Source organism: Nipponia nippon, unplaced genomic scaffold, assembly GCF_047370975.1.
Source record: "Nipponia nippon isolate SJK-2023a ecotype South Korea unplaced genomic scaffold, ASM4737097v1 scaffold_12, whole genome shotgun sequence".
Classification (NCBI taxonomy): Eukaryota; Metazoa; Chordata; class Aves; order Pelecaniformes; family Threskiornithidae; genus Nipponia; species Nipponia nippon.
In genome coordinates, this window is record NW_028262313.1 from 20,904,253 (window position 1) to 20,926,648 (window position 22,396).

General features: G+C 37.8%; 1 protein-coding gene across 1 annotated transcript in view; it reads left to right on the forward strand.

Annotated features, from left to right (window-relative positions):
* LOC148056741 (uncharacterized) overlaps positions 1-22,396 on the forward strand; it is a 236,146-nt gene that overhangs the window by 164,252 nt on the left and 49,498 nt on the right. The gene's annotated exons all lie outside the window — the stretch shown is intronic.

The window sequence follows — 22,396 nt, forward strand, 5'->3', positions numbered from 1 at the left end:
CTCATAAAAAATGATTCAGTTAAAAACATGGCTAAGTGAGCCTGGTTCCTATGTCTTTGTCCCAGTGCTGTCTTCCTTACTATAACCCCCCCAGCACTTGAGTTTCTCTCCTTCCTCAGTCCTCCCTGGTCCAGAGTATCCCCACTCCTACCCATTTTCCTTAAACAGCAGAGCAGGACTCAGTGGACCTGTGCTTGTTTCTGAGCTCTTACATGCCTCAATTGCCTGGTTATTTCTGGTTGAAGACCTTCCTGCTGTGAGAAAATTTGGCTTTTTTTCCATCTCTCCATTTCATGACAGTTCTAGAGTAATAATTCTCTCTGAAGGAGCTCATATTTAGTTAAAATTGGCCAGTGGCTTCAACTTTATGAGAACCTGGAGGAGGGGAAAGGACAGACAGACATGATTGCCACATGGCATGTGCGAAACCAGGCTAAAGCCCAGAGCAGAGCATTAGTTAGTACTGGTGTAGAGTGAGAAAGACTAGAAGGAAGGTTACTTGAGCTTTGGATAGGTAGATGATGTGATATTTTATCAGAATAGCCTCAGATTGTAGAGGTAAATACAGGACATATGTTTTTGGACACAGAATTCTAATGCCCTATTTTTTGTATGAGTTGAATTCACTTTAAAAGATGTACTCCATTCAAATAACTCCTGATGTTAGAATACAGTGCTTATGGAAATGCAGAACTGGAGGCTCGTGCTGAAAGGATTTACAGAACTCTTGCCTTTTTACTGATGCTCGATATTATATGAGAAGTTTGTTTCAAAGTCATAGAATTGGGATTTTCCTGGAAATAAGTCCGTAATGAAATCCTTTATTAACTGTTCACAGTTATGCAGAAAAGCAAGTATATTAAATAAGGAGACTATGTGCTGGGTTGGGGGTTACTTTTTTTGTGCTGTTTTGAATTGAGCAGTTTGAGCATTTTAACAATCTTCCTACCGCTCTGTGACACCTTAATAATGCTATTTAAAAGGTCTGAATTGTTATTTTTGATGCTGGGTCTAGAAACATGGATGTCTACCTCCCTCTCTGCTTCTCTGTATTTCTCTCTCTGTAAACATATCCCTAGTTTCCCAGCAGGTTCAAACACAGATGGCTGCCTTATTGCGACAGAAGCAAAAATGCTACATTAATGTTTAAAGAGATTAAAAATCCTCTTGGCAGCAGTGGCATATGTTACCAGTTAATTGTAGCACTGGAAGCTTCCCTGCTGTTTTAAAACATGGACTCATTTTACTTGCTTTCTGCAGAGCAGTATGAAATGTCAAATTTGTTGGTATAAGTTTTGAATCCAGTCTGACAAAAATGAGTCATAAAGACAATGTTGTTGTCCTATCTAACATAGTTTTTGAATCCAAATAATGTTCTACTACTATGCCAGCTCTGGCAGAAAGCTGGCTCTCTGCTCTAACCCAATGATTGTGTGCATACTTTATGATTTCAACAGAGGGTGTTTGCATTTGGAAGGCAATTTTTAGCTTTTCACCTGCATTATTTCAGATTATTGTCATGTTGGCCAAAGCAGGCTGCTTGTTTAAATTATTTTTAAGATGCAATGCTAGCTTTTTCTGGCACAACCTCCTTTTGGAAACAAAATAGTCAAACCCACCTTGTGAGCCTGCTAGCAATGAGCGTTTTTGTTGTGTTGAAGACATTTTTAACTGCCGTGGTCAGGTGATTAGCACACTGCTGAGTAACATCGCTCTTTCCAGATCCCTGTTCACAGATTAACAATTCTCAGTAGCGAGTTGCTGACAGTGTGCAGCTAGTATATGCTACTTTTTGACTGCAGAAAGAAACAGGAAAAAATTTTTGAAAAGCTGAAAACTTCTGTCATTACTTACTTTAAATTCTGTTGCTATTTTTGGATTTTCTCCAGTTCTCCTTAAATCAGGTAGCAGCTGTCACATCAGATATGTATTAGGATAAAACAAAGGATTCAGTCTTCCAACTAGCCTTTAAACATCAAACGCTATTAACAGAACACTTTTGCGTCAGAAGGGCTGATGATAAAACTTCGTTTCTGGACTGAATGGTGTCACATCACCCTTGTGTGCGTTCTGACTAGAGCTGTACAGGCTTTATCAGGCTTAAGTATTCTGGAAAGTAATTGTGGTGTAAATATATTCTCATGTTGGAAAGGTAAACAAAACTTAGCATCACATATTGCCTGTGATCCTTTTTACTATTTGTTCTTTGCCATATGTGCACATTAGGTTTTACAGACAAGTAGATGTGATCTCTGCCCCTGAGGGGCTTACAGTCTAGATTAAATATCACATGGAGATGAGACATTCTTGTTGGTATTCTCAGCAGGGAAGGCCAAGGATATGGTAGGCATGAACTATCCTTCCTTGTCTGAAAAACAGACCTTTCAAACCAAGGCTGAAACGCGTCAATAGGAGAGCGCGCACAACTGCTCCTGATTTCTTCAGAGGGCTTCAGACCCCGCAGTACTTACCTGATGTCTATTTCTAGCATTGATATCTACATTTTGAAAAATCTGTGCAAACCCAGGTGGTTTTCTCTATTACTAAGGCATGTATCACCTGCTTGGGCAGTCAGGGGATTTCCAGATTATGCTTTAGTCATGTGTACATCACAGATACTTATCATAAAAATGACAGTAATATGAAAATTAAATGTCGTTATATTCTGGAAAAAAAAAAATCGCTTTTTAACAGAGTCCTGCAAATTATCTTAGTTTATTACGTTTTGCAGGAAGTTTAATCAAGTCAATAATTGTCAAGAAAGTGCTTTTACTAGGCACTGATTTGTACTAGGTTTTTTTAGAGAAAGGTTCCAACTAACTTTAATAGTGTAATATAAACATATTAGAAACAGCAGTTTGGTGAAAGCTTTCAAGACTGAAAGTATTATTGGTGACTGAGACACACAAATGCCATTGACACAGAAAAGTAAGAAACAGTAGCAATTTGCTATTCCTTTCAACTTCTGCTTGGAAACCTTCCGTTATAGGTGGCTGCCCAGTAAGACACTGAAAATAAGTAGTAGGGAGGACCTTTGTACAATAAAACATGGGATTGTGTTTCATTGTTTATCTGTTTTGGAAACAATAACTTAAGCAGCAGATTGATACCGTGATTCATGACACCAAAGAATCTACTAGTTGACCTTGGGGTTCCCTTGTTATCCCTTGTAGTTTTAGTGGAGCTCAGGTCAAAAACTTCACTTATGTAAAGCAGTATCCTGACACATCTAACTTAAAAAGTGGAGAGGCAACACATTAGAGATGAGGCAAGTGTCCTCTTTTGCTGCATATTTCTCCCTCATTCTCTGCTGTCCTTTGCGGTAATGTCCTTAACCCACCTTTTTTGTGGATTCTGATCAGTCTCTTTAACTTCATGTTTTCTTCTCCTATTATTTTTCCTATCCTGATCTGATTAGATCATAAATTCAGAATATAGACAGTGAAATATATAACTTAAGAAGTCTAATTAAAAGAGCAGCTTGTTCGCTAACACAACAGAGATTTAAATTCCCCACATACCACACTATGGATTCATGACTTGTGTGGCTTATTGTTATAGGACAAGTCAATAGGATAATGTAGTTACTAGAGGAAATTGTCTTTCCTGAGCTTTACTGAGACAATTTACAGTTACTTAAATGATATTTGTATGCTAATTAATACACACCTTTCAGAATAGACTACCAGAAATGAGCAGGAAATTTCACTTAATTCTGAAGAGTGGGCTGCTTTGAGGAATGACGAGCCTTTGAGATAGTGTTTGTCACCCACTATGTCTCTTGCTAATGGAAAAACTCAATCCAGTGGTAACACATTCTTGTTCAACAGAAACAGAATATTTATTCTAGATTGCAAAACAGAGACCATGTCTTTGAGCTATTTACAGTAGAGTGGACACGCAAGAAACAGTAATATTAACTAACTGCTAGGCATAAATAACAAATAAAATCTTCATATATGACAGTAATATTCTGGAGCACTAGGTTAAGCCCTGTTTTCAACTTACAGTCAGCATTAGAACACACAAATTGTATCAGCATTAGAACACACAAATTGTATATCGTTGATCAAGTGGTTGCAGCCAAAAGTATTTTTGTAAAAATTATTTTAGATAACAGAGATACACATTTTCTTGGCCCAAGCTGTAAACTACTTATTTCAAAGTTAAGTGCATATTAAGACATCCACTTTCATAAAATATCTCGTGAAGTATTAGTTTTAGGAAATGGTGTCAGGAACTCCAGCTTTTTGAAAAATTTGGGTAATAGTGTATAAAATAGTAAACCAAGCAGAAATGCAAACTTCCTTTTTCCAGCTATTCAAAGTCTGAAACATCAAAATATTATTTTGAGGTGGATAAATCTGTCACAAGATTTGCTCCTACAAAATATCTCATTATGATGAAACATTTGAGTCTTGTCTGGCTTAGTTTAATTTTATTATAACTGTTCTGCTCTATTTGCAAATTTGAGTCCCATTGCACCTCCAAGATTATATTTTGGTGCTGTGTTTTATATGTCTTTTTTTTTTTTTTTTTTTTTTTGCATGGTTGCTACATTTATTTGCAGATGTCAGCATAACTTCATTGCTAATTTTTAAAACATGAAAGGCTGAGAATCATAATAAAATTAATACAATGCATCATAATAAATATACTTAAATCTAAACAAAATCACCTTATTAAGAAAATCATACTGTTTTCTTTGATATTACATGCCCAGCGTGCTGTGTATTAAAAGCATTATCACATGCTGTAATGTGTTATAGATATCCCAAGTTTTGCATATTATGTCTAACTTGGGAAACTCTGCAGGGTTTTTGAGAATATGTACGTTGTCATTGTTAGGAACCTCACTTACTGTTCAGTAGGATTCTTAATGAAGTTTTCTCACTGTGATACAGCCATCAGTTGTTTTTTCTTACTAATCGTTCTTTCAGTGTTCTGGAATTCCGCTGCAACCAAGTCAAGCCCACCTTAGGAAGTTGCTTTTTTTCAAAGGAATCCAGCATCTTTTTTATACTTGTATGAGTGCCTTCAGGAAACTTCAGGTTTAGCCTCTGGAGCCAGGCCTGGGATCGGCACGCTAGAGTACAGAATGCTTGTAGGATTGAGCCGATCGACATTTAATAGAGGATTGAATGCACTATGTAGCAGAATAATGAAAGAAACATTATCATCATTTATTTATTGTTAAGGACTGTGCTGCATGAATTCTCTTTCTACAGGCAGATTGAAGAGGGAGATTGTCTTCTGATTGTGAGGGTACTTGAGATTTATCAGAATTTGAACTAACCTACATTAAAAGCCACTTTTGTTCCACTACTTACTGATATTCTTTGTTAAAATGCTGAACACACACAAAACTTTACATAAGCAATTGGAAAACATTTTGTAATTTTCTGTGGTACAGTGATAGACATCACTCACGCTGTTTAAATTACTATTACTGGTGTCCTGTTATTTGTTTACAGTTTTATTGGAGCAACAAGATGCATGCAGATGTAGCAGCAGCACTAATTCCTTGGGATTCACAGATATTCTAATGAAATTATTTTTTTTGTTTTCTGCCAGGGAAGTTTGTACTTGAAGAGGAGAGTGTTTTTCTTCTTCTTTCTCCTATTTGTGGACTTCTGACAGTAGCATAAAATATTAAAATATTAGTCTTTAATTTTGAAGCTATAGTGAATCTGCTAAAGATATAAACAAGCATATTTAAATAGTTACTTTGCATTATTCATGTAACTGGAAAAAGATTCACTCTGGGTAGGCAATTACTGTGTATTAACATCTTGCCTTAGGGCAGTTGAAATGGTTTTTAATGAGGTGTTACCAATCCTGAATATCTTTCATTTGCCACTTGACCCAACAATTTATTTTTTACTGGGACATTTTGACTTAAAATACTTAGCTTTATTATAGGGATTTCGTTAATCATATGCTATACTCAAACAGAATGTTTATCGGCGTAAAAGGTATTTATTAAATTAATCCATATTATTCTAAATAATGATAACTAGTACCCATAGAGTGAAATTCATCAGAATTTCCTGAGTATTCAGATCCTGAGCCTAAGAATCACCCTGCTAAATTAGTATTCAGGTCATGAAAACAACTAATGAGGCTTCAGACCTATAAAAGTCCACTCAAACAAACATCTGCCAGTGTTTTAGAGGATATTCTGGCCCTGGCATCAGCTATGACCTAAAGGGCAGAGCAATATGAATTTAAGACAGTATTTCAGATAATTTGAGATCTAGAGACCATAGCAATAAAGAGAAGAAAAATGGTTCTTCTGCCAGCATGAAGACACAAATATCTCAGTCACATAGCAGCGGGCTGAGTAGGAGCAGGATTTCCAAAGTTACTTTGTTCAAATTATATGGCACAGGCACTTGCACTATACTCTAACTAGCGTGATTGAGTACTCTGCAGTACTTGGCAGATGAAATGATGTTTCTGAAAGCCTTTGGCATAACAAGTTTTTCAGTGGCTATGGTGTGAATTTTCTATACTAATTGCTCACATGAACACTTACGATGCGGTAAGAGTGTTTATGTCAAAGTAGTACTGGGCAGTAATTCTGTAGGGTAACTGGAGCTCTGTGAATTCACACCTTACTTTATTTCACATAAATTCATAGAAACAAACCCTAAGAGTTCACGTAGCATTGTGAGTTTGGAGCAGCAGGTAAAATTGCTTTCATCAGGGTTATGTCAGAACATCATTCACAGAGTTGGCTGTCACATGTGTGATAAGAGTTTGTAGACATACCTGTAGTCAGCACTTCTATCTGCTCTTACCTCTGCTGTTAGCTCTGTAGCAGAGAGCAACACTTACAGTAAAACTAGGTTGGGTACCGGAGTATATAGCCACACCAACATGGCACTTTTCTCAGGCTATTCTTATTTCAGACACAGTTGAGGCATGTTTACATTCTTCCTTGCTGCCACCCTGGTATTCCCACAGTGCCACATACACTGGATTGAGGCCATCGGCACCTGTAAATGACAGTTCAGGGGCCCAGTAACAAGATCCCTCAGTCTTTCGCAAGACCACAGTATAGCTGCCTTTGGCCCAGAATCAGTAGTCTAGAAAGGGGAAAGAGACATAACGCAAATTAATTTATAAAGAAATTATAGTGATCAAGAATAAGAGGTTGACCACTGCTTCGTTTCTTGCTGGAACATATGGTACACAAATATAATTCATCTTAGTGAGTGGGAGGGGATACAGGGTAAGAGGGAATCTTTCTGGCATATATACCAATACAATGCCAGTTACTCTGCTGGAGTCTCTTTCTCCCTGTATATGTAATCTATGTTGAATTAATTTGTAGTTGGCTGAGTTTCAAACACATCAGGTTCGTTTTCACGTATGTTGATGGGATTTTCTTTTGGATCAGTTTCTTATGTTAATTAGACCTCCATTTGTGCTACATTGTAATGAGCTTTAGCAACTCTGTGTGTGCAAGCCTGGTGGGAAATTGGCTGGATTTGCACACTTTCAACTTTTGCAGTTGCCTGGTTTTGATACACTGTACATTTTCCTGTTTTCCAAGTCATGGACAGTCTTAAGTAGGGCAATGAGTTCTTTTCTAATTTTTTAAAGGAAGGGATTTTTGTTGAGGAATATAAAGCCGAATGTATTAACTTGCAGTTTAAAAGAATGAACAGTGGTTTTAGCTGGGAGGCTTATTGGCTCTTTAGACCTTCAGTGGCTAAGTTAAAAAGAGTAAATGGGATGGTTTTTTTATGGCTTCCAGTCAAGCCTCTGCTTGGAGGGGAAGTACAAGATATCTCAAGTAGACTGTTCTGTATTTGAGTAAAAAGAGTGTAATGCAAGCAAACCATAAATGTCTTTTGTTTTAGCAGAAAAGACACAGGTGTTTTGAATTCAAAGGCATTTCCACATCAACTGCTTCGCTGATCTGTTCAGTACCCAAAGACCATCTGATTTTTAAAAACATTAATTACTGATATCTTCTGTTTATTTTATTGGGAGCCAAAGGATGCTTCGTGGACTTGAAAATCAAGACATATATTTGTATGTCTAAACATGCAGTAGGACTATCTCTTCAGGTGGCTATTTTTTTAAAACTTCTATTTCAGTGCCCCTGTGGAAGCAAGATATGTGAAGACTGATACACTCATGGATATTATAAACAGAAAGGCTTAGAGAATAAAAACAAAATCCAAGTTTACTCAAATGTAATACGTTTACCATGCAGATCATATATATCTTTTTCCAGAATGTAGTGGGAACTTTTCACTTTTTTCTTTATTGGTCACTGATGAGTGGTTGAAGGCGAGTCCTTTTCCTTAGTTTTCCCGATAATTCAGGTTGTATGACTCAAACCCAGTGAAAGCAGCGGTCAGTGGACTTTGATTACTACCTGACAGGAGTATTGGGCAATAAACCACAGCTGAGGCATGTCTGTAGCTTTATATAGACATGTAAGAGAACAGAGGTGGATTCCTATGAATTCTAAGGCAGCCAATGATAATTCCTCCTAAAAAATCACTGTAGAGAAATAGAGAGAGCTCCTCTTCATCTTCCCCACCACCAAGGGGTCTTGGCTAATCAATGAGAACAGACAAGCTCTTTGTTTTTTTCACAACAAGGTAAAATTATTACTAAAAGAACTTTTTTTTGCAAGTATTGTATGTGCCACCAGCTCATTGACACTCCTGAAGTATAAAGATAGGCTCAATCCAAAAAGCTGAGAAAAGCATGGATATTTAAACCTTTCTTATCACAAGTGCCGGGGTAAGCATGACCTTTGTGGAACAGATAGGCTTCCTGCCTCTCGCTGCAAGCAGAACCATAGTAGCAGTTCATACCATGCTTGGGCTACCAGCATGTCTGCATATGATTTTGTTGGCAGAAAGTCTTGCTCTGCCCATGCTCCAAGCTAAGCAGAGCAATATGAGCATGGTCAGTACGTGCTGAACCTCAGTGGTAACACTGGGCCCAAGCTAATGTACCTGGCTTTAAAAGGCTGTATCAAGTCAGTTCAGCGTTGTATTAAAAACGTTCAGAGGTTTTTTAGTCATCTAGCTAAGTAGGGGCAGAGCAAGCCTGTTTCTGCCTGTGAAATACCTTCTACTTACCGTCTGTTTAATACAATAACCTCAGCTGAGTTTGGCACTTGAAAGCTTTTTTCTTCAGGAGCCTGAGGCAGTAGCCGTGATTGCCAACTCATAAGTAGCTTCTTCAAAACAAAACCTTATTTCTTCTTTCTTCCACACAGCACAAGTGTTAATGGAGCAGAAGTTAGGAGCAATTACCCATTTTTTCCCTTACAACTACTTTCATTTTCCCTTATAACAGTAAAAATTTATGTTTATAAATACAAGTTTCTTTCAAGCAACTAGCTTCCATTTCCTTTTGAAAACCAGAATCTTTATCTCTCCAAATATTTTTGCATAGCAAAAATACTCATATTACCTACTGAAATACCTTAAAATATTTAGTATTTTCCCGCTATGTTGTGGTGAAAAAGAAAAAAAAATCTAGGAGACATGGCTTAGACTGTTCCCATTTCTCAAAAGAAGTTTGCGATAAATATTCACCTTAACCTGAGGCAGTGTTATTAATATTCGAACTTGGGCTTTTCAGCTTCGCATATTTCCAGAGCATTTCTTTAAGATAAGAATGGACTCTCATTCTCAACAAATCCATGTACCACACAGAAATATATTTTATATGTATAATTATCAAAAGGATAATTATGATAATTTGTTTATTCAGTCATTATGGTCAAAATCTCTTGCATTGGAACAGACCTAAAACTCTTCCTCCTCACTTGAGTGAAATAGCCTGTATAGTACAGATACACTTATAGAATGTCTCAAAAGTATTTGCAAGATGTTGTCACGTGTGAGTACTGAACAACTACATTATGATGAGAATCATATCAGCATTGCCTATTACATAATCAGTAGTGGGGAAACTATGCCTTATATTTTGTTAAGTGTTGCAATGATCATGAAACAGGAGAAGGAGGACTGAACCTGAGTTCCCCCAGTAAAGAAAAAAAAATCAATAAACAAAATAATACACAAAAGATTTGTTTATTTGTGATAAAGCTTGTATGCTTTACTACAGTCAAAATTGTAGGCTACACAAAGAATGAGCACTGGATAAATAATAAGCATTGGCCTTTAATGGAGCATTTTAGGAGGCTGGGTGGTCAATGCAGCAGAAACATTTGTTGGCTCTGGGAGCCCATCCAACTTCAGACTGTGGTCAAATACAAAGACAACCGAAATCCCAGTATTTCCTGAATTTAGTCTTTTTAGGAAATCAGACCTGCAATATATAATTGAATGTGTCATTCCTTGGGGAAACAAAAAATCATCCTTGTCTACTACATCCAGCTTTTCAGCTGTGTGATTCTTGCAGTGTTTTAACTAAATCAATGTGAAATGGACAAAAATTGCAGTATTTAGTTGAATGATTTAATTTTTAGAGCAGAAAAAAAAATCACTAATGCTCAGAAAGTGCCAAGACATTCATAGTGTGAACTTTCTCAACAGAACTTGCTGCATACTCACACATCGTCAAGAATCTAGAGAATGGAAATGTGTAAAACAATTTGCAATTGTGCGTTGCACCAGAATCCAAAGAAAAAAATCAGTCATATAGGTCATGCATATAAGTGAGCTTTACCATAAATAAACATTTAAGTTCGTTGTTTTAGTATGCTTAATTGTTTTGCTAAACTGACACACTAATGACTTATCTTTTTACAAAGAAAACTGTGAGCCTGAAGTAAGACTTCAAAGAAAAAATTGAAAATACTGTTCTTGTCTATCTGATTTCAAGGGACCTTTACAGCTGGGTGTGAAGTACTATACAACTAAATCTCTTAAAATGTCTTATTCATTGCTTGTCTACCATCTAATCCAATAATCTCTTAAACCACATAACAAAGTGTCAGTTCCTTTGCTATATGTACACGTATGTAGCTGTAAGCATGCACGCTCTGCTGCCCCATTCATGATCTACCCCTGTGCGTAGCTGTTCTTACACATCATGCTCATCTGTCTGCTTTAATGATACAGTCCAAAGGGGACAGCATTGTTCTGTGCCTGCCTTTTAGGAGCACCACTGAACAGATGAGGAAAAGATGCCATGTTATGAACACAGGAGCCACGTAATAGTCCGAAGTATTTTCCTTTAAATAAATGTAGCTACAGGTGCGCCCTTAGTTTTCCACATAAGGACAATAATTACTGGCATGGGACCATAGCAGTGACAGAGATTGGTCTCAGTTGATGGGGTTTTTGCCAAATTATTACAGGACTCTTGATTCTTCTCCTGGCCTTTGCCATTTTCTTGCAGATTCAACAAGTTATTGAGCATCCCCATCTCCACACTGCTTGTGGTTGCTGGACACCAGCTGTGATCGTTGTGAGAATCTGGGTGCCCCAGCCATGCAGTGCCTCAGTAACTGCTGGTGGAGACCAGGTTGTAAATCCCTTTTGTATCCTAAATCCATAGCTTGCTTTAGGCCACGCCTGTATACGTAAATTTCTCCTGCAAAAAAATGAACTGTTCCAGGATCCCTCACACCGAGGGAACACAAGGATATGGATCTGAGAAAAAGCCAGGACAGTGCGCACATTTACCTGTTCGCCAACTGCCCCCACCCAGGGAAGAACAGAGAGAACCCCGGTTGCCTGAGGACATAAGGGAGACCTGCAGTGTCTCACCTGTGTCAACTAAATCTTCATAACTTTCCAACAAGCTGTGGCCTACCACCATCCAGGCTAAGGGTCTGCTTGCTTTATTCGTCCAAGGATAAATTGATATATGTTTGAATAGCAGTTCTAGGAAGTATTTGTAAATGGACCATGATAGCTAGTTTTCCTACTGCCAGTTCTAATTTAAGAATCCCCTAATAAAGAACCACTTCAAAAAGCTTTTTTTTAATAATTGTAAACTTCATTGTAGGTGTGATTATACCTACAGAGCTTATTAATTGCAGAATCTGGTCTATAGGCATTACTAAGGAAAAGAGGATGAGAAAAACATATGTAGTGTGTACTACATATATGAAACTGTTTGAAACAGAGTAGGTTGCAAACTACTGAAGGCTGGTTTAAAGCAGTTTGCCTAAACTTACTTTGGCTGTCTTGCAAAGAGATTTTAATTTCATAATCACTTATACTTTATCCAGTGTACTGTTGTTTTTTTTTTTTTTCAATGACATTGGATGAACACACAAAGGAACAGAATTGAAGTTTGGAAACATTTAAATCTAGCATGTCTTACATTTCCAGTGTTTCTCTTGGCAACCTAAATATTATTTTAACTTGTAGTGTGATTATATATTGGATCACATAGGGGAACCGCACAACTCTGCCTGCTGAGCATCATTAAGCACTTTGGTGCTCAGTGGGAGTTTGTTCATTAGGAGGACTGTGTTATGAATTTTACTGTGTGTGCATCGTTGTCTGTGAGAGAAAGGGAGGGAGAGCAACGCAATGAGAAGGAAATGCCAGATAAATCATTTACACATGCAAAATAACTAAATATCAATACTCCTATTTAAAAGAAGCAGAAAAGTATTGCGCAGAAGAAAATAAGCATCAACATGAGGGCTATGAAAGAAGTCTCTTGAAACCTGTTGCTACTACTGTTTGGAAACTTGCATTATTTCCTCAGATTTAATCTGGTTGGCAAAGACCCACCAGTCTGTCATATTTTGCTTTCTGGTTTATCATTTAATTTTAGGTATTTGGCTCATTTTTTTTTTAATCTTGAGACATATAAAGCCAAAATTGTATAATATAATTTATTTTAATAATTTACCCATACTTATAAATTAATTCTACTAGCAAGAAAGAGAAGATTTAAACTGTGAAGACTTAAAATCACGCTTTTTTTCAGATTTTGTAATCTTAAATCAAAATTTTTCACAGATGAGACTAACCTATAGAAGATTATTCCTTTATTTCATTTTATATGTTAATTACTAGGTATGAAAGACTACGGGTTCAGGGGGGGGATGTTGAAGTTCCTGAAAAAGGGTACATTTCGTAAGATATGCAAAATGTCTTTCAGTTTTCACTGGAGTATTAAAAAAAAAAAAAGATAAAAGAATCACTGGCTTAATTTTATATTCACATTGGTTTTATTCTAATGTTTTGTAATTCTGTTGGCTTCCCTGATGTATCTGTTTGTTTATATCTGTATGGCTGCGGAGAAAAATCAGACTCGCTGTTTTGCAAATGGTTTTTCAATAGCAATGCAGTATACCCATTTGGCATAAGTGACATCCGTAAGATTTTTAAACATACTTATTTTAACTTAATATGGCATGTATACATAAGATAGCATTTTTGCCTTTCTGTGTACGTTATAAACAAAGAAACAATTATTGAAGGAGGAGAGAAATGTGAAAAATGGGTATTATCTGTTCCTTTAAATTATGTCTCTCAATATTTTTTCTCTATGAAAGTAGCAAGAGCTTAAGCAACTCCTGCTGTCTTGTTGTTCGACATCCACTACTGCCCATCTGCCTATTGATTGGTAGGAAACTCCAAATGGGAATTTCATCTCATTAATCATGTCACATCACAGGGATTAGGACAAAAAAATCCTTTATGCTTCACAGCAGCCATCTAATGCCCAGTAAGACAAGTGAACGAATATGATATGGATAGAATATTTTCCCACTAATTAAAGGTCATCTGCTAAAAACTGTGAGTCAGGCTCGCTCAGAGTATGCTATAATCGAAGTCTGCACAAACTCAAGCTTTGCAAAATGAAAAGAACAGTAAATATGTATTTATAATTCAGATGTTAGCGTAGCTCGAGAATAAAACCCATCCATTACAGAACACTGTAGTGACAATACTTGCAATAGTGGTTCTCCCTGAATAGTTACTTGCAAAACCCAGTTCCATTGATTCTCTCTTATTCCCCTTCACATCATCATTAATATCCATCCACATGGCATTTCCCCACTGATATGCTCTGTAATCCTCTTACAACACCACCAAAATTGTTGCTGTTCTCCTCATAACCCACATAATCTGCATTATAAGATACTAGGATTTTTCTAAGCCTGTTTGGTACTGTAACGAGCAAGAAAAAGCAATTAAAATTGCTAAGATGTGACTGAGCAGGTGAGGTGAGGTTTTCTTACAGTTAGGGCACTATGGCAGATGAGAGGGACACACGCAGCCTTGGAAGAAAGCCAACTTATTAATGGAATTTGACCATGCAAAACTTGTTGAAATCCCTCTAGAACATCAAATGCCATATTATAATATCTTTACTGAGGTCCCTGCCATTCCCAGGAAATCTTTAATTCTCTTTTCAGAGTATGATTTTTTTCAGTAATGCTTTCCAAAGTAAGATTTGTGGGATGTCTTTTGGTTTGCATTTATATTTTTCTTTGTCACTGTAATGAAAGCTCTCATCAGTTAAAAGCAGGTAGGTGGGTTCTGCTTTTTCTGTTGGAAGGAAACCTTCAGGGAATTAAGGTTTATTTTGACAGAACTAAACAATTAATTATTTTTTGCTTTTAAGTTAATAAACAATTCTAAAGTCATAGATATTTTGTCCCTGAAATTATTGCTTATGATACTGTATTTAAAATCTTACAGGTCATTTTAGTCACGCTAATGACTTGAAATGAAGGTTAGATGATAACATAGATATGGTTTTAATTAAGAGACGTGCTAATGTGATAAGGTAACACAAGCAGTCTCTCTTTCTAAAACAAGCAGAATAATACTGCACGCCACTGGTGCAAAGACTGACAAGATACTGATATTCTTATGATTTAGTATTTGCATTTTGATAGTTTATGAGCCTGAAATTATTTTGCACTGTTTTCTAAGATTCTAGCAAATGATCCTGTCTCTGAGCCTGTTACCTTGAAGAGAGAAATTGCTTACTAATGTTTACAATACTTAGTTTTACAAAGATCATGACATTAGCAGAAAAACAGAAAGATCTGAATTTTTCCATTGACCTCAATGCTTAGAGGAAGTTCATGCTGAAGCCTATATTAAAGGAGAAATAAAAGCATTCGTATTTTTGAAACTTCAAAATCTCTAGGTAAAAGGCAGGGGATGAAGGCAAATATTTGACTATTAGCTGCATTCCTCTGCTGAGTAGACTTAATATGCCTCACTTTTTTTTTTTAGACTTGTATAATTTAATAATGAAAATTACAGAGGTCAATGATTAAGTTACCCGCTTCTTGGCTATAGTTGAGTTGGCAGGCCATTTCTTAACCACTAGTGTTTTTCAGTCTACTGTTGATATAATAGACTGTATTGTCTACATTTGTAGTAGATGATGGCGTATTACTGGTCTACTGTGTATGTGCATAGCTGTAGATTTAAAAAAACAAAACCCAAAACCACCACAAAAAAGTAACACCCCTTTCAATGTTCTCAGTAGATCTTATAGCTGATACCATTATTGTAAGAAAATATCAAGGCAGATAGTATAAATGTCCAGTTGTTGGAAGTACTTGCATAGTCAGACACACTCCTGTAAAGCACAGTTAACAAATGCATATTTATTTAAATGAAAATAGAATTACTCACACTGAATCAGCTCAGACAACAACATATTGGTGAATAGTTGTCCTGCTGCAGTGTTCGTGCATGCTAATTGTCTAAACAAACTTAATTTTTTTTAGTATAGAAACAATCTACAATGACATGTTCAGGTTCCAAAACTGACTGAGATGGTAATAACAACTTCCCTACTTTATGATGTGTTTTCTATTTGTTGTTTTCTTTTCCTCTGTAGACCTATATATGTACATGGATGATATTCGTCCTGTATGAATCTAGAATATGTTATGTTATACATCATCATGACATGCTTCTCCAGCATGCTTGGGTGTTTAACTCCACTGGAGACCTTCTTTGAAGAGCTATTGGAATCACCAGCAGTAAAAGTATGCTTTCCCGTTCTGGAGGGAAATGAAACCAACACTGCAATCAGAGCAACTGCACCTAGCTAATATTGCTTATTCCACTGGTTTGGGAGAGTCCTGGTTTCTTCCCTGCTCTCTGCCATCTGGTTTTTGTCACTTCTTTCACCAGTCTGATTTACCTCATCTACAGCACACTTCAGTCTCAGCTTTACTTACAAGCCATCCTGTGCTGCCTCTTGTGCCAGTCTATCAGCCACTCTCAAACAAGTCCACTTATCAGATCAGTTTCCTTTCAGCTGAGTAGCTCCAAGCTCTCACCTGACACAAGTCCTCTTTTATTTTAATCAAACAAGCTCCACTCTCTCCTTTTTCTCTAATTGGAGCCCAGTTTACCCCTTCAATTCCTGCTTTCCATTCACATGCTGATTTTCTTTCTATATTTATTCCCACTTCTCTTCACATTCAGGCCCAGATTTACCAGATTACTTAATCAAGTGTTTTCTCACCCTTCCTATTATTCTGCTTTTCACCCGTCTGCATTTGCAGCAGATCAGATGCCCCCTCCATTCAGAAGCCATGGCTATTAGTAATAGGATCACTGATTCCAAAGGAGATCCAGGCTCCCTGTGCTTTTCTCCTATAGCTGCTTCCACCCTGGCCTAGAGAAGTTAAGAGCAGTATCATGCAAGGAGGTATTCATAAATGTCATCTTTTCAGAGATTTTCCAAGGATGAATAAGGATGTGCAGGGAAAATAATAAACCAAAAATCATATAATTTATTTGCTGAACCTTTTTAGGTCACATCTTTATACAGATATACAGCTTCATGTTAACTGTCCAAACTGGCTCAGAACGAGCCGATACGTCAATGCAGCATAGCAGAGAATTACTTAGGATATTGCCGGTAGCTGTTGAGCATATCATTAAGGTGTTCTGGCAGGGCTGGGTAGTATGGTTGGAGAACACGGAGATGACTACACAGCAGGGATCATCCTCTGGCGCTGACGTGCCGTTGTCTGCACTCTTTCTACTCTTCACAGTTGAGCCCAACAGGTTCCTAAAACAGAAGGTCTGTGCAACGTACTGTGCGATGCAGATACATATCCTTGCAGGCTTTGAATTTTGATCTTGTAAAGCTGTCAATACTATTTACTTCCTTACGTAGTGACAGGCAATCACCTCAAGTCTGACAAATATTGAGTAATCTACTCAACCTCTTGCCATTCAGAGGGAAGCTGACAAATCTTTCTTCTTGGCTCTTTTGTTTGTAACAACTTTGATGACCAAAGAACAGCACTTTTTCTTTAGACAGCAGAAATCTTCACGCCAAGCTTCCTACAACATTCAGCAAGTGAGTCAACCCATGTGCAGGAGCCCTTGCAGTTGCAAGTGGCATAATTCCCGATTTTCTTTTCAAACAATTATTTTACATTCATCTTACAGTGAGAGCACAGCCATAAAATAGGTTTGATACTTGAACATTATAGTTTGGTACAGCATTCAGCAGAACAGATTTGAATGGATCGTGAGGTATTTCTGTTACCTTTGTTACACATCAATACAATTGAAAAGTAGAGAAAATGCCAAAACCAGCTGCTTTGATGTTAAGATAAAAATATCCTGAATCTGCTCAGCAGGATAAGGAAAACACATTTTATGTGTTGCTTACGCTCTTGTTTGCTCCTTGCCAAAAAGACAGTATGTTAAAAGTTATTAAACTATTTACTTTTTTAACTTACAGATTGCATTTGGTGTTTATAACCTGTTTTTGGTTAGAGGCATGCTTCGATGGTACATGCCGCTATATATAGTGCGTAGTCTCAGACCCATAAGGCATGTGGGCACGGGCCGGGCAGTCCTCTGAGTTGTCCCGTGTGAGCTGGGGAGGGACAGTGGTACCCGCTGAGAGCCACGGGGAAGCATGGAGCGGAGCAGGTGCGTTGCTGTGCCAGTGCCTTGCGAGCCAGGTAGCCACTGGCTTCTACATCTGCGTATACGGGGAGCCTTGAGCAGGGAAAGGGATACGCATCCAGCAGGTCGCATGGCCCAGGCCCGCTGCCAGGAGCTGGCTCGTCCCCTTGGCTCTCGCTCTGACGGCTGCAATATGCTGCCCTCGCTTACTGGCTCCTGCACCCCACGCGGGTGGGAGTAGCTGCTCAAGAACAGCTTCCCAGCGAGCAGGAATGCACTGTAGCTGGTCCTAATAAAGAAGGGTAATGAAAGATTCTAGTGCCCGAAACGTGGGTTATCAAAAGGAGTGGAACGTGGGCGGTTGAGCCATCTTTCATTTTTGCATCTGCGTTTTTCCAAGTTCACTCTGTTTTGAAAAAGGAAGAAAATAACTTGTGGGTTCAAATATTCTTTTTCTTGATGCCTCTAAATATGTACCTGCATCAGTGTTTAGCCTTCTACTACCTGGCCTGTATTTATTAGTTTTCTTCACATTGATACGCAGTTTTGGTACTATTTTAAATAAGAACAGTTCTCTTTCATTTAGATTATGGGAGAATTCAAAGAAGAGAGGATGCTAGTGAGGTGGGAACAATCCCTCCAGATATGTGGTTCATAGCATGTATTGATTTCTAGTGTTTTATGGTAAGCAAAAGTTTAACAACCATAATTTTATGAAAATGACGATTGAAGAGGACATCTGGTGAGAATTCATTTATGCCTTTTTACATTTTTAACAACCTGGCTATTTTTACTCTTCTCATCCTCTCAAAGGGAGTACAATGTAATGAAGCATGGAGCTGGAACTAGGCCACACCTCAGCTGGAAAATGTCAAATTCTATTATGCCATCCTCAAAAGCATAAATCATAGCTGCACATTTTTAAGGGTATAAATGAGGGAGGGAACAATATAAAACATTTATCTGAATTCATGCAATGTATTTATAGTACAGAATGGTAGCGTATGGGTTATTATTTATGTAATGCAGAAATATACCAAATATTTAAAGGTTGAAATCTGTAATACATAGTATCTTATCTTTGCTGAGGAATCCCTTTGAACATTGTTCACTTCCTTGCATTTAATTTTTCCAGTTGTCAGCTAACAAACTAACCTGCTTAATGTCAGGAACTACTAGTTACTTTGTCACTCGAAACTTTTATTTTATATATGAAATATTTTTAATGGTCTTAAGTTTAAAAAACATACTTGACTAGTATAATATCCAGGGTTCCACATTGCAATTTTTTTTATATTAAATTATACCTTTCACACATTCTTTCCCATGTTTCATTGGTTAAATTATGCATGGGGAGGAAGTGTCTGTCTCTTTGGCAGCAGCAATACCATAGTTCGTAACTATTCAAATAAATAAATAGCATTTACTGAGCACTTAGGAGGAGGATGGAAGATTGTTAAACTCACTTGCTCACTCCCACTCTTCCTGTTTTCTTCAATATTCCTTTTATTCCAAGAGGTTTAAATTATCTAAGTCTGACTCTACTCACGATAAGTTTGTCTTTCTGGGTATGTTCTATACCTCTCAATTCTATAACACAATTTTTAAATGTTTTTAGTATATTATGATATTCATACATGTGACTAGATTACATTTATGGGGACTGCTGATATGCTACAAGAGCATGTGATTATAGACCTGTATGAGATTTTCTTTTGTCTGCCATTCAGCCTGTAGTAGATGAGGATCTTGGGCTGAATGTTTAAAATACAGGCTTGTACAATATAAGGCTGCTAGTCTCTCTGAATTCCTTTGTCTAGCCATGTTCCAAAATATACATTAGGCTGATTACAGTGATTATAGATTATGGTATATTTACTGTATAACAAATAGGCTGCATTCATCATTATGTAAGTGACTAAAAGGTGGCATGGACCCAAACTCAATCTCGCTGCTACCACCTGAAAGCTCTTATTGTACTAAAACAGTTATTGTACAAATCATGTTATTTATTATCTAGTAAATACGTTCTTCATTTGAACTACAACTTCTATACTTCTACAGTTTTTGAGATCCTGGTTAAAGCTATTCAGAGACAAATAAGTCAGTTGAAAACCATCTGTAAGAGCCATTAGCAGAACAGAATCGCATGTATTTTCTGAGGCACATTTTGTTTTGTGCAGATTCTTCTATCTTACATGCAGTGGTCCTATCACGGCATCCTCAGGTACACACAACACCACGTCTGGTATGTTATTTCTTCTTATGTCCTTTAGCCAGGGAGATCTTGTACAGTTGAACTTTAAGTTTCAAGAAGAGGATTTATTTCTGAATTAGACTGGGGGCGGGGGGTCAGGATCTTGTCTAATGAATATCCTTATTGTTACGTGTATCTGTGATACATAAGAAATGTAAACCTGGAATAGTGTGGTGCAGTCTGTGGTGCTCTTCAGTTCCTAAGGCTTTCATTCCCTTGGAGCTGGCTCAGTACAGCCAATTTTTAGTTGTTTAGTAAAAGCTAAACTGCCGCTGTGTCGGAGGAGCAGAGATGATAATTACATCTACTGCTTTGACCAACATTCCTGGCATCATGGACCTGCACCAAGAAGTAGTCTAAGATAAGGGACAAACCTTTGAATCTGATACGGATCTTACTTAACCCAGATTAGAAAGTGGAGGACAGTTTGAGTATGCTACTGAGCCTCTTCTGCTGAGGACATGCATTACGGAATTTAGCATCTGCTGGTGTTTCCCAGCTGCTGAAAGCGTGTGTCCCTGTACCGCATTGCTGGAGGCCATCCCAGAAGTGACAGAGGTTTCTTTTGTCACATGAATAGATTAATTTGAAATTCTTAATCTTGTATTTGAAGGTGAAAGCAGTGCAGGCTGTTTCCTCAGAACTGTCTCAGGTAACGCTTGGATGGGATGGGGCAAGAAGGCAAAGTGAATTTGCTCTACTCGATGATATATATATATATTAACAAGTATATGTGTATTAACTATATGAACTTTTTGTTTTCTTCACTGAGAAGGCCGTGTAGTTTTTTTACTACGTTTTAGAGAAAGATCTTGAACGAAAAAAATTAATGCTATTTAACTTCATTGTGTGTCGTATGTTTCCAGCTTATATCTAAACAATGTTCTTGTGCAGTAGATGTTCTAGTGTTAGACATTTGAAATCTTATCTGCCATTCTGTTCTCTTAATGATTTAATCTCCTTGGCTTTAAATAGTCTGAAATCACTGCAGACTGGATCAAAAGAGGAGCACTCAGCTAAATTAGAAGGAAGTTAAGAAGCTATTCTTAAGAGTCATTCTTAAGAGTTCTTAAGCTATTCTTAAAAGTTTAAGAAGCTGTTCTTAGGCTGAAGGGTGGTAAGGAGTAGTTGAAGATTTAAAGTTGAAGGCAAGTAGTTTAAGAATATTATGGTTTGTCCTGTGTAGTATCAGCAGCGATTTCCTTTCCTTCCTGACCACTTCTTCATGCATGCAGCATGTTCTCTTTAGTTTGGGCTACACAGCTGTGTGTGACAGTCACTCTGTAAAACACATAAGGAATCAATCTAGCTTTAAAAAAACGCTGAGGAATTTGGAAAAAAAAAAAAAAAGTAAAAAAGTAGTAGTTAGGGCCGTTCCCTGAGGAAGCTGGGCTATCCCAGCTCTGCAGCAAGGGGCGCAGCAAGGGGCGCAGCTCAGGGTCGGGACAGCGGAGGAAGGCACTGTCAGCAGGCGCTTTGGAAGGTGGAAGCCTGAGCTGCCTTCATCCTTCACTCTCTCCATGAAATCCAACCTGCCTGTGACAGGGAGCTCAGGCTCAGAGGATGCCTTTCCTTTGCCTCCAGGTATTCCATAAAGCGTTAGGACAGGAGCAGTGTTCCCTGCTGCCTAGCGTGCTCCTGGCGTCAGTGCCTGCCTCTCAGGACACAGGAGGGGAGCAAAGAGCCCCGCTGCAGAAGATAACCAGCACACTCCTCAGCCAGCTTTTAGAAGTCAGTAAAGTGTTAATGTTCAGTGTCTTTTGCTCAGCCCTAGATAGACATCCTACTGCTAATTTTCTGCTATCCTCTAACACTTAGTTTAGAACTCGTCAGAAACTGGGTTTTTTAGTGTTTGAGTAGACATTTGGCAACTTGTGAAGTGTCAGATGAGTACTGGTGAATTTGAGAACTAGGGTGAACGTTTGTGTCAGGGAAGGAAAAGATCTTCACAGCAGAAAGCACACTCTAACCTGAGGCTGGAGGTACCTGAGACAAAGTAGCTTTAAAGTAGTCTATTCCAATTACATTAAAAGCCAAATCCCTGCACTGCTGATGCTTTACAGACTGGAGCAGCAAATATTGAAATCTAGCTTCAAGGGAGTAGCTGCACAGTTGAGACTCAATCAATATAAACCAAATACAGTAAAGGTTTAAACTGTGGCCTAAACATAATATACCATGAGAGAATATGGCAGAAAAGTCCTATCTGAAAGTGCCAGCAAGGCAGAGGGACCAGTATCTGGGTTTCAGCAGAGCAGACTTCTCTGCTGGTCTGGAAATTCCTGCTCTGGAGAGGAGCCACAGCCTCCTG